This window comes from Mustela nivalis, assembly GCF_964662115.1.
Source record: "Mustela nivalis genome assembly, chromosome: 6".
Lineage (NCBI taxonomy): Eukaryota > Metazoa > Chordata > Mammalia > Carnivora > Mustelidae > Mustela > Mustela nivalis.
In genome coordinates, this window is record NC_139025.1 from 84,925,783 (window position 1) to 84,938,828 (window position 13,046).

Here is a 13,046-nt window from a genome sequence, read left to right on the forward strand (position 1 = left end):
TTACCAGGGTTTTCTTCCTAGAACAGAGCTAAACTAGCTAGACTAAATAGCTAAATAGCTAGACTATTAAAACAAGCTATACTATATTAATGCCTTTAATTCCTTGCCTATAATTAGCCCTGTCAGCAACTTGGCCAGTAGTTTTTGACTATAACTTCCATTATCCTCTTTCTACATAATCAGAATTTTCAGTGTACTGCTGATCATAAATGCTATTGATAAAGATGGACTGACATGCCAAGAAAGTTATAACAAATATTTTTTATATTGCAAGTAACTCAAGTTTTGGGGTTTAAGATTTTACTTATTTATCTATCAGAGAGAGACCACAAGCAGGGGAGCGGGCGAGCAGCAGACAGATGGAGAAGCAGGCTCCCCACTGAGCAAGAAGCCCGACATGGGACTCGATCCTACAACTGGGACCACGACCACAGACAAAGGCAGACACTTAACCAACTGAGCCACCCAGGCATCCTTGGTTTTATTTGGGGTTTGTGTGTGTTTGTGTGTGTGTGTGTGTTTATTTATTTGTCAGAGAGAGAGAGAAAGAGCAAGAGCACAGGCAGACAGAGTGGCAGGCAGAGGCAGAGGGAGAAGCAGGCTCCCTGCCAAGCAAGGAGCCCAATGTGGGACTCAATCCCAGGACGCTGGGATCATGACCTGAACCAAAGGCAGCCGCTTAACCCACTGAGCCACCCAGGTGTCCTTTTTTTTTTTTTTAAGTGAAGAAAAAATAAAGGGGCACCTGCGTGGCTCACTGGGTTAAGCCTCTGCCTTCGGCTCAGGTCATGAACTCAGGGTCCTGGGATCAAGACCTGCACGGGGCTCTCTGCTCACTGGGGAGCCTGCCAACCCCTCTCTCTCTGCCTGCCTCTCTGCCTACTTGTGATATCTCTCTCTCTCTCTCTCTCTCTTTCTCTCTCTCTCTCTCTCTCTCTCTGTTAAATAAATAAATAAATAGTCTTTTTACCAAAAAAGGTAAAGAAAAAGAAAACCATAAAAAAGCAAACATTTGGGGCGCCTGGGTGGCTCAGTGGGTTAAGCCGCTGCCTTCGGCTCAGGTCATGATCTCAGAGTCCTGGGATCGAGTCCCGCATCGGGCTCTCTGCTCAGCGGAGAGCCTGCTTTCCTCTCTCTCTCTCTGCCTGCCTCTCTATCTACTTGTGATTTCTCTCTGTCAAATAAATAAATAAAATTAAAAAAAAAAAAAAAAAAAAAAGCAAACATTTATACAACAAATTCACAGGCAGGTGACAAAGATCAACACCAAGAGCAACAAGTCATGTTGATAATATATACTCTAATCCCAGTCTACTAATGAGAAAAATATTAAATCCCAACTGAGGGACATGTTACAAAATACTGACCAGTACTCCTCAAAATTGGCAAGGTTATCAAATGTAAAGTCTGAGCTCTCTTGTCAGGTGCGTGGCACTGTCAAGTGCTGCAGTCTTCATACTGCAAGGAAGTTCTGTAGCCACAGAGATCAGAAGTGACATGTTAAACAGCACAAGAAAGCACATTTGGGCACAGACCTGAAGACCAACCCTTCTGGAGGCGTTTCCCATGCAAAGGGAATTGTGCTGGGAAAAGTGGGGGTTGAAGCCAAACAGCCAATTTTGCCATCAGGAAGTGTGTCAGGGTTCGGCTGATCAAGAATTGCAAAAAAAGGGGGCACCTGGATGGCTCAATGGGTTAAGCCTCTGCCTTTGGCTCAGATCATGATCTCAGGGTCCTGGGATCGAGCCCCACATCAGGCTTTCTACTCAGAAGAAAGTCTGCTTCCCCCTCTCTCTCTGCCTTCTGCTCTGCCTACTTGTGATTTCTCTCTGTCAAATAAATAAATAAAATCTTAAAAAAAAAAAAAGAAAAGCAAAAAATCAGCTTTTGTACCCAATGATGGTTGTCTGGATTTTACTCAGGAATGTGATGAGGTTCTAATTGCTGGATTTGGTTGTAAAGATCATGCTATCAGTGACATTCCTGGAGTTCACTTTGAGGTTATCAAAGTAACCAACATCTCTCTTTTGGCCTTACACAAAGACAAGAAAGAAAGACCAAGATCATAAGTTTTGAAGGTGAAAACTTGATATATTAAATGTCATATGCCAAGAAAGAATCTGAGAAACTATTATAACCAAGAAGATCCCAAAGGGACATAATTACCAAAAGTATTCTGGCTGTGTAACAGACAGTTCTGAAAGGCAATAGCTTCATATGAACTCTCTGGAGATGCCTTGGAAGATGAAGCAACCAGCTTTGTTTGCAATGAAGCTATAGCCAACTTGATAACACATCCCTTGTTTGTTATCACTTTTCCCTACCTCACTTCCTTTTCTTCCCCTATTAAAGGGTGGACTTTCACCCTTTAATAGGGCATTAGTATAGAAGCATTATCTACAATAGTCAAATTATGGAAACAGCCCAAGAATCCATCAACTGATAAATGGATAAAGAAGATGTGTTATACACATACACCATGGAATATTAGTCATAAAAGAAGAATGAAATCTTGCCATTTGCAACAACATGGATACAGCTAGAGAGTAAAATGTTAAGTGGAATAAGCCAGAGAAAGGCAAATACTGTATGATTTCACTCATATGTAGAATTTAAGAAACAACAGAGGCACTCAGGTGGCTCAGTGGGTTAAGCCGCTGCCTTCGGCTCAGGTCATGATCTCAGGGTCCTGGGATCCAGCCCTGTAAGGGGCTGTCTGCTCAGCGGGGAGCCTGTTTCCTCCTCTCTCTCTGCCTGCCTCTCTGTCTACTTGTGGTCTCTGTCTGCCAAATAAATAAATAAAATCTTAAAAAAAAAAAAGAATTTAAGAAACAACAGTGTGCCCGGCTAGCTCAGTCGGTAGAGCATGAGACTCTTAAGAAACAACAAATGAGGGGTGTCTGGCTGGCTCAGTCTGTGGAGCATGCAACTCTTGATCTCGGGAATGAGTCTGAGCCCCACCCTGGATATAGAAATTACTTAAATAAATATTAAGGGGGAAAAAATGAGCAAAGGGGGGGGAAAAGGGGGCGGGGCAGGCAAGCCAAGAAACAAACTCCCAACTACAGAGAACAAGCTGATGGATACCAGGAGGGAGGGAGGTGGGGGGATGGGGATAAGTTATGGGGATTAAGGAGTGTACTTGTTTTAAAAAAAAAAAAAAAAGACAGGAAGGGTGGTTAGGTTATGGACATAGGGGAAATTATGTGCTATGGTGAATGTTGTGAAGTGTGTAAACCTGGCAATTCACAGACCTGTACCCCTGGGGCTAATATATGTTAATTTAAAAAATTAATTTTAAAAATGAGCTTGTTGTGATGAGCTTCAGGTGATATATCGAAGTACTAAATCATTATATTGTACAACTGAAACTAATATTACACTGTATATTAACTAAATGGAATTTTTTAAAGATTTTATTTATTTTTTAATTTTTTTTAAGATTTCATTTATCTATCTGACAGAGATCACAAGTAGTCAGAGAGGGAGGCAAAAAGACAGAGAGGAGGAAGCAGGCTCCCCACTAAGCAGAGAGCCCGATGCAGGGCTCGATCCCAGGACCCTGGGATCATGACCCAAGCCAAAGGCAGAGTAACCCACCGAGCCACCCCAACGCCCTAACATTTTTAAGTAATCTCTACAACCACTGTGGGGCTCAAACTCACAACCCCAAGATCAAAAGTTGCATGTTTTGCCAAATGAGCCAGCCAGGCACCCCAACTAACTGGATTTTTTTTTTTAACTTTAAAAAAATAAAAATAAAGCATTCATACATTTAAAGATTTATTTACTTATTTATTTATTTGACAGAGAAAGAAGGCAAGAATAGCAAGAATATTCTACAAGAAGGCAGAATAGCAGGTAGAGGGAGAGAGAGAAGCAGTCCCCTCAACTAAGCAGGGAGCCTGATGCAGGGCTTGATCCCAGGACCCTGGGATCATGACCTGAGCTCAAGGCAGACACCTAACAACTAAGCCACTCAGCATTAGTACATGTAAAAAAACAAAAAGAAGTATTGTGGTATCCTGGATGGGATCCTGGAAGAGAAAAAGAACATTAGGGTCATGTGGGTGGCTCAGTCAGTTGGACATCTGCCTTCAGCTCAGGTCATGATCCCAAGGTCCTGGGATCAAATCCCACATCAGGCTCCCTGCTAGGCCACGAACCTACCCCTCCCTCTGCCTGCTGCTTCCCCTGCTTGTGTTCTATCTCTCTGTCAAATAAATAAAAATCTTAAAAAAAAAAAAAGGCGGTCACCTGGGTGCTCAGTCTTTAAGAGTCTGCCTTTGACTGAGGTCAGGATCCCAGGATCCTGGAATGGAGCCAATATCCCTGCTCAGCAGGAAGCCTGCTTCTCCCTCTCCCACACTCCCTGCTTGTATTCCCTCTCTTGCTATCTGTCTCTCTCTCTGTCAAATAAATAAATAAAATCTTTAAAAATAATAATGTTTGTTTTTTAATTAAATTCATCCAAAAACCCTGCCACTCAAATAAAATGACCATTAGTTTACATTTGAAGTAAATGTAGACTTTTATGTAAATGTTTAGACATATATGTACAGTCCTACAAAAATGCAATCTTCCTACACATTTTACTTGACAAAATATAATATGATTTCCAAATAATTAGTAGAAATCTATATTATACCTACTAGCTACAAGGTATTATCCTCTATAAAAGTATCATATTTATTTAACCAACCCCTTATTACTTAACATTTAAGTTTTTCCAAGTTTTAGCTATTACTAAAAAATACTACAAAAATAACAGTTTAATAAACATCTTTCCAAACTTACGAATTAGTGCCTTAACCAAGAAAAGCTGCTGAGTCAAGGGGCATATAGGTTTTGAATGCTTTCAATACATATAACCAAAATGTCCTTCAAAAAGGATGTTCACAAGTAAATATCCACGAACAGCAGTGTATTACTGAGCCAATCTCCCCACTCCTATGCCATTACAGTATTAATACTTTATTATGTATATACAAAAGTCAAAAGTGCCAGACTTGCGGGGGGTGGGGGGTATTATTCATAAATGAAAAATAATCTGTATCCTTACTGGTTATTTTTCTTTCTCTGTGTATGTTATCTACCTATTCACATATCTTTAGCCCATCTACTAGATATTAAAGTCATTAAACTTTTAAGTACAACACGTGGTGCAACTTCCCCTCCCCCACAATCTTCCTGGCATTGCTCATCACTGGATGCCCTACACCTGAAAAATTGCCTAGCACACAGTAAGCACTCAGTAAATATGTTAAGTACTAACCGAATTAATCTCTTTCAACTTTATGATGTTTTTGCCAATTACAGGTTGTTTTATGCAGTAATTCAAACAATATCTGCCTTTATGGATTCTGCCTTTACAGTCATGCTTAGAACAGCTCATCCCATTTCAAGACTGAAAAAATGTGTACCCATTTTTTTAAACTGATCATTTTCTGCCTTCACATTTTTTTTTAAGATTGTATTTTTAAATAACCTCTATGCCCAAAATGGGGCTTAAATTTACAACCCTGACCTCAAGAGTGGCATACTCTACCAAATGAGGCAGCCAGGTGCCTGCTGACCTCATATCTTATATTTATTTTTTTTTAAAGATTTTATTTATTTATTTGACAGACAGAGATCACAAGTAGGCAGAGAGGCAGGCAGAGAGAGAGAGAGAGAGAGAGGGAAGCAGGCTTCCTGCGGAGCAGGGAGCCCGATGCGGGGCTCGATCCCAGGACCCTGAGATCATGACCCGAGCCGAAGGCAGCAGCCCAAACCACTGAGCCACCCAGGCGCCCCTCATATCTTATATTTAACTACTTATTTAATTCACTTGGACTTTATTTTACCTACATTTTAAGGTAGGATTCCATTTTATTATTACTTTTCAAATGGTTAGCCAATTGTTCCAACATAACTTTGAAATTCTCTCTCAACTAGTGTGAAAAACCACCTTTATAGGGATGCCTGGGTGGCTCAGTTGGTTAAGCAGCTGCCTTTGGCTCAGGTCATGATCCCAGTGCCCTGGGATTGAGTACCACATCAGGCTCCTTGCTCCACAGGGAGCCTGCTTTTCCCTCTGACTCTTGCCTGCCACTCTGCCTGTGCGTGCGCTCTCTCTCTCTGACAAATAAATAAAATCTTAAAAAAAGGGGCGCCTGGGTGGCTCAGTGGTTTGGGCTGCTGCCTTTGGCTCGGGTCATGATCTCAGGGTCCTGGGATCGAGCCCCGCATCGGGCTCCCTGCTCTGCAGGAAGCCTGCTTCCCTCTCTCTCTCTCTCTGCCTGCCTCTCTGCCTACTTGTGATCTCTGTCTTTCAAATAAATAAATAAAATTTAAAAAAAAAAAAAATCTTAAAAAAAAAACTTTATAATACTTATTAGCTTTACATATTTCTAAATTTATTATTCTGTACCAATGCTCTGTCTAATCCAAAATTACTACTCATTGTTTTATTACAGCTTTATTTATATACTCACTAGTAGAAGTTGCACACACACACATACATACATACACACTTTACTCTTTCAGAACTTTTCTTACTTTACAGATTCATTCTTCCAAATAAATTTTGGAATCATTCTGTCAAATTTTCAAAAGGCATTATGGTTGGAATCATGTAAAATTATCAGCCACATGAGCTAATGCAAGTTAAAGTTACTTAATTTCTCTGTATTTTCCTCTTTGGTAAAATGGAAATAATTGTACTTACCTCACAGATCTGTTAACAAAACTAAACGAATTAAGACATAAAATATTAAGCTAGAAAGATTTTAACATAATTGTTCAAAAGTAACTACTGTTACAATGCTTACTCAAAAAATGCTCTCCAGGTTGTGCTCTCACAAAATTCAAAGGCCCTTTAAGATACATCAAAGGGAAGCACACAAAACGTTAAGCAGTGATATGAAGAATACATAATCAATGCCTGCTTCATTTCACTAAAGCCCTAACCCTTGACAAAATGAATGGCTAGAGCTGGCAGCAGGAACCCATGAAAAACATCAAAGGTCAGCGGCAAGGAAGCCTCAAAAAGTTATATCAATACTGGCCACCCAGTGGAGAGGACAACTTCTAGGTCCTTCTAGTCACAGCCTTATAGAGCATCAGCAAATCTCCTCTAACGACTTGTTCCCCCAGATCCACAGTTAATAGACAAAACTACTTATTTCTTGCTTTCTATTCAGGAAACACATGGAGACTAGGCGTCCTCTCCACAATAGTTTTCAAACGAGAGTGCAAAGGCAGAATATAAATGCGATCAATAAATATAGACCGATAGGCCCAGATTATTCTAAGAAATTATCTCCAGGTTTTCCACATCACTGTAATGATGGGGGCGGAGGGACACAGTGTGGGTTTCTTTTTTCTGTGGGGAGACAGGCTTGTCTCATTTTGTTCCTTACTCTTTTGTTATCTGCATGACACTGGGATTAGTTAGAGGTCACATAACACAGGGAGGCCTTAAAAAAAATCTTACACCTAACTAACACAAATAAGAATACGGAGGCCAAGAGCGGCAAAAGGACTTGCTCATTACAAAAATAGCCAAAGGCCTAGACCCCAGGTCTTCTAATTCCCAGACCACAGCTCACTCCACCACACCAACAAACACAGCCTCTCGCCGACGACTGCCACGCTTCGAGGTGGGAGGAGCAAAAGCAGACAGATCACGCTGCCGCAAGGACACTGGAGAAAACCACGGATCGGCGCAGTCGACGGCACGTGACTGACCACGCCTCTCCCCTACCCCGCTCCCCCTTCCCCGCGCCAGCAGCACGCGCTGCCAACCTCGTCATGTGACCTTCACGCGGCCCCAGCGCTCCCCCTGCTAGGCGACTCTTTCCAGCAGCCATTTTGCCGAGAACTTGTCGTCCGTGCTCACAGCGGAGCAGGACGCCACGAAAACCCGTGGCCAGATTTTACAGGCCGCACAGGCGCTTCGAAAAAGAGCTCAGACCGTGAGGGCTGAGCCGAACCTCATTGAACACGTCGCACCCCGGGGCGCCGGGGAAAGCTGTGGGTGCGCCTCAGCCCGCGATTGGCTGTGGCGTCCACGTGACGCCATGGCCCCCTCTCCAATCCCCCCCCCCAACAAAAACACCCAAACAGACTCTTAACACCTCGCGCCAAGTACACGCCACCGGGCGCGTGAGGACAAACGGGGCGCGTGGCAATCAAAGCGCCTGCGCGTACCTGCCAAGGCCGACCGGAACGGGCCCACGCGCCGCTCAGCTCACGGGTCCCGGAATCCTCGCGCTGCCGGACCACCCGGCTAGTCATTGGCTGCCAGGTTTGGTCACGTGTTCACCTCAGGCCCGCCCCTAACCGCTAATCACCTGGCACCGTGCTCGAAGCGGCGCCGAAAGTCGTCCGCACGCGGAAAGGGAGGGTAGTTAGAAAACCTACTTTTTTGCCGCTTTGGGGTTACATTCATAAAGGGGAAACGAGAAAGCTGGGTCTCAAAACTAAGTAAGCTCACACCTACCGGTTTAACTTCGCGTGCCTCTCCAGGAGCCGGGAACCATCGCCCTTGGGCGCTCCCCGATGCACGCCGGGATACGTCTGGCGCCCCTCAGTGTGCTGCAGAGCATGCCGGGAAAAGCACCTCTCCCGATTTCCTGGCTCTTACCTCCGGGGTGTTCCTTTCATGTCCCCTTGAAAGCCAGGTTCTTGGGCTGGAAGTTTGAGTAATTATGGGAGTGTGACTCCATATAACAGGCACTTTCAGTGCCCCTTTTCCCACTTGTTCATCTGTGTGGTCTTGGGGAAACTGTTTAACCTTTCTTCATGGAGCATGCATTTAGGAAGTGCCTGTTGAGTGCCTTTGTAGATACTGGAAAGAAAAAAAAAAAGCAAGAGTGTTTGTCTACAATGGAACTATCAGCCTTTCATAGTTACTGGAAAATAATGCTAATTTAAATACAACTTACCTACAAACCCCACTAGGAAGTGGAAATAATACTTGGGACTTTCTCTTAGTATAAAAGACCAGACTTTTCATGGTAACCTCATTGCTGTTGTTGGTGAAAATGGGGGTAGAAGAAGCAGGAGGCATTTTACAGGGGCCAGAGATGTGGCCTTATTATATTTTCTGGTTCAACCTGCCTTAGCTATGGTATATTGGTTCCAAGAAAAACACCATCTGCTAACGGTGAGAAAAGGTGGTCTTAGGATGAGTTAATTTTGTAGTCTTCACAGACTGACCTCCAGGCCAAACCCTGATGTTTTACTCCCATGAAGCCACCAGTTAGAACAATTCATATCTCTTTTGCTTTGAACTCCATTTCTCAGCTATTTAGATTTCAAAGCTATTTTTTCAGTTATCAAAGGGATGATTAAGCTTGGGGAATTTGACTAGCACTGGTCAGACTCACGAGAGTGCTGATTAATAAACTAGAAATTAAATGTATTAATTCATAATGTGGTTACTGAGTCAAAACACAGTTTGGGGCACACTTTTCTGGCTGTAAGATATTTGATAAGCCTAATCAGAAAATTATTTTCTAACTAGAAAAACGAAGGGGAATTAGTTGATCACATGTAATAAAACCATTAAGGAACCACTGGCTGGCTCAGTGGGTAGAGTATGTAACTACTAATCTCATGGTGGTAAATTGAGGAGCCCCATGTGGGTGTAGAGATTACTTTTTTAAAAAATCTTTTTTAAAAAAACTATAAATTATAAGCATAACTATCAAACTTGAAGTTAATAAAACACTCCAATATATTTGATTACATTTGATCCTAACAACCATGAGAGCAAAGTACTATTCTAATATTACCATCTCCTAAAAAAAAAATCTTGAATGGGAAACTGGAAAATGTGTTTTAACATGTTCTCCAAGTGAATGTGGTGCACAACTAGGTTTGGGGTCTATTGGCCATAGGTGAAAGAACCCAGTCCTTGAAGTCAGACCCATCTGGATGGACCTGCAGTTCTCTCATTTACTGTACCTTGAACTTGAACAGGTTTTTTAACTTTCTGAACCTCAGTTCCTTTAACCACAAATTGTGGCCAGTCCTTGTCTCAGATTGTCATGATGATTCTGGGATAATAATATTTTTTTTAAAGATTTTATTTATTTATTTGACATAGAGAGATCACAAGTAGGCAGAGAGAGAGGAGGAAACAGGCTCCCTGCTGAGCAGAGAGCCCGATGCGGGACTCGATCCCAGGACCCTGAGATCATGACCTGAGCCGAAGGCAGCGGCATAACCCACTGAGCCACCCAGGCGCCCTGAGATAATAATATTTAAAACACCTATCCTTTAAACCCTGATGCATAAGAGGTGTTCTGTAAATGTGAGGACTAGTTAGTGGTAAAGGTTGTATTCTAACCAGCATCCAGTACTCTATCCAACACAGCACACTCTTGAATTATTTTTTTCCACTATTCTGTTTCTCCCCTAGACAGTGCTAGAGGCACACTAGCAGATTCTTACACTGCAGTTCTTTTTTAAGACTTTTTGGTGACTGTTGCCCATCTGTTGGTGCATATTGTTACATTATCTCCTTGCTTTCATTTCAAGGTTGTTTTTTTTCTCTTAACATGTTAACATGCTGAACTCTAGACATTACTGATGTAAAATAACGATGATACAGAAATAGAGAATGGAGGTGGCACCTGTACCTTTGCTTCAGGTAGGTTAAAAATTGTTTACATTTACATACCTCAGAGTAAAGACACCCTCAAAATTCACCTTCACTTTTATAACAATGTTTTGGAGGCTCCAATTCCCAGTGTTCTTCCAGTGGTTCCTTTTTCAATACCTTCATATATTTCTTTTTTTTTTTTTTTTAAGATTTTATCTATTTATTTGACAGAGAGAGATCACAAGCAGGCAGAGAGGCAGGCAGAGAGAGAGGAGGAAGCAGGCTCCCTGCTGAGCAGAGAGCCCGATGTGAGACTCGATCCCAGGACCCTGAGATCATGACCTGAGCCGAAAGCAGCGGCTTAACCCACTGAGCCACCCAGGCGCCCCGTCAATACCTTCATATATTTCTAACAAAAGGAGGATTTAGGGCGCCTGGGTGGCTTAGTGGGTTAAGCCGCTGCCTTCAGCTCAGATCATGATCTCAGGGTCCTGGGATCGAGTCCCGCATCAGGCTCTCTGCTCAGCAGGGAGCCTGCTTCTTCCTCTCTCTCTCTCTGCCTGCCTCTCTGCCTACTTGTGATCTCTCTCTCTGTCAAATAAATAAATAAAATCTTTAAAAAAAAACATTTAAAAAAGGAGGATTTAGCTAAGGCAGAGTTTCCCACAGACATCTGAAATTCAATATTTCCAAAGTCAAACTAATTTTCCAACCCTTCACTCCACACACCAGCTATGAGTGCATTTCCTTACGTGAGCAATGATATCACTGTTCCAGGAATTCTTCCTGTCTAGGAAACCTCCATTTTATTTTTCATGGCTCTGTTTTCCACATTCAACTGGCCACAAAGTTCTGCTGCTTCTAATGTTAAAGACCTTGTAAGTCCAAACCCTACTTTCCATTTCTTACACTATTTCATTAGTTCTACCCTTATCTTTTTTTTTTAAGATTTTATTTATTTATTTGACAGAGACCACAAGTAGGCAGAGAGGCAGGCAGAGAGAGAGAGAGAAGGAAACAGGCTCCCTGCCGAGCAGAGAGCCCAATGCGGGACTCGATCCCAGGACCCTGAGATCATGACCTGAGCTGAAGGCAGCGGCTTAACCCACTGAGCCACCCAGGCACCCAGTTCTACCCTTATCTTTATGAGACCCTACAAATATAGAGATTTCATCCTAATGATAATAGCATGTTAAAGTTGATTTCAGGGGCGCCTGGGTGGCTCAATGTGTTAAACCACTGCCTTCAGCTCAGGTCATGATCTCAGGGTCCTGGGATCGAGTCCCGCATCGGGCTCTCTGCTCAGCAGGGAGCCTGCTTCCCTTCCTCTCTCTCTGCCTGCCTCTCTGCCTACTTGTGATCTCTCTCTATCAAATAAATAAATAAAATCTTTAAAAAAAAAAGTTGATTTCAGAATACAAAACTTGTCATCTGTATTATTTACAATAGACCACTGAAAGGTTTGCAACGTCTTTTTTTTTTTTAAAGATTTTATTTATTTATTTGACAGAGAGAGATCACAAGTAGGCAGAGAGGCAGGCAGAGAGAGAGGAGGAAGCAGGCTCCCTGCTGAGCAGAGAGCCCCATGCGGAACTCAATCCCAGAACCCTGAGATCATGACCTGAGCTGAAGGCAGCGGCCCAACCCACTGAGCCACCCAGGCGCCCCGGTTTGCAACGTCTTGCACAGGGAATGCTGTTAGTAAGGATGAGTGAAATAATTTCTTTAATATAAACAAATATATCTAATTATATAATAGAGGAAATTATAAAGTCTAGATGTTTTGGACATATTTTACTGAGTGCTGAAGAGTATTAGTAGTAATCTTGGAAGTAATTATAGATTTATGCTATTCTTAAGTATTTCCGGTTCACCCAACTTCCTAGAACATGATAAAATTGTTTTTTCTTGCTCTCTTGAAGTTAAGGATGATTATTCACTTGGGAATGAATGTGAGTAGAAGTAACATGTATTACTTCTAGGAGGAAGGTTTAAATACCAATGTGCAATTACCCATTTTCCCTTTCCTTTTGCCACAGACGCTAGCAATGCTTCAACTTGTGGTTACTCTATCAGCCTTGGTCCCATCAAATGACTGACACAGAGCAGATATTCCAAGCCGGCTAAGAGTGACTATGCAGAATGCACAAGAAATAACTTATGTTGTTTAGAGACACTGGGATTTGTGATTGTTAGTTAGCACATATAACCTAGCACTTATTTAATGGTATAGAGATGGAGGAAGTTTCTAGAAGTCCATTTTGTTAAGGAAGACCCCAATTGCCAATGACCACAATGTGATATAAATTTAGAAACATAAGAGAATGTGGGGGACAACTGCCTGATTGTGATATAAATGAAGAGCCTGAAGAAAGAACAATCATTGGAATCTTGCTCTTTCATCTCCCCCCCACTGCATAATCATTCTTCACAGACCAGGAAATCTTTTTAA

At 42.3% G+C, this 13,046-nt stretch overlaps 1 protein-coding gene and 1 pseudogene across 13 annotated transcripts in view; one reads left to right on the forward strand and one right to left on the reverse strand.

Annotated features, from left to right (window-relative positions):
* Positions 1 to 8,597, reverse strand: part of MGA (MAX dimerization protein MGA) — a 168,979-nt gene extending 160,382 nt beyond the window's left edge. For 9 of the 12 annotated variants that reach the window (XR_014312984.1, XM_082735519.1, XM_082735524.1 and 6 more), the window contains exon 1: positions 8,194 to 8,293. The gene's annotated coding sequence lies outside the window, so the exon portion shown is untranslated. Of the gene's footprint in view, positions 1 to 8,193; positions 8,294 to 8,485 lie in introns of those variants that run through there. The other 3 variants (XM_082735492.1, XM_082735487.1, XM_082735526.1) reach the window with 1 other exon arrangement.
* Positions 1,350 to 2,069, forward strand: LOC309866606 (small ribosomal subunit protein uS12 pseudogene; annotated as a pseudogene). The gene is made up of 2 exons: positions 1,350 to 1,685; positions 1,885 to 2,069. The product of its transcript is annotated as a small ribosomal subunit protein uS12 pseudogene (transcript).
* Positions 8,598 to 13,046: the final 4,449 nt, after the last annotated feature.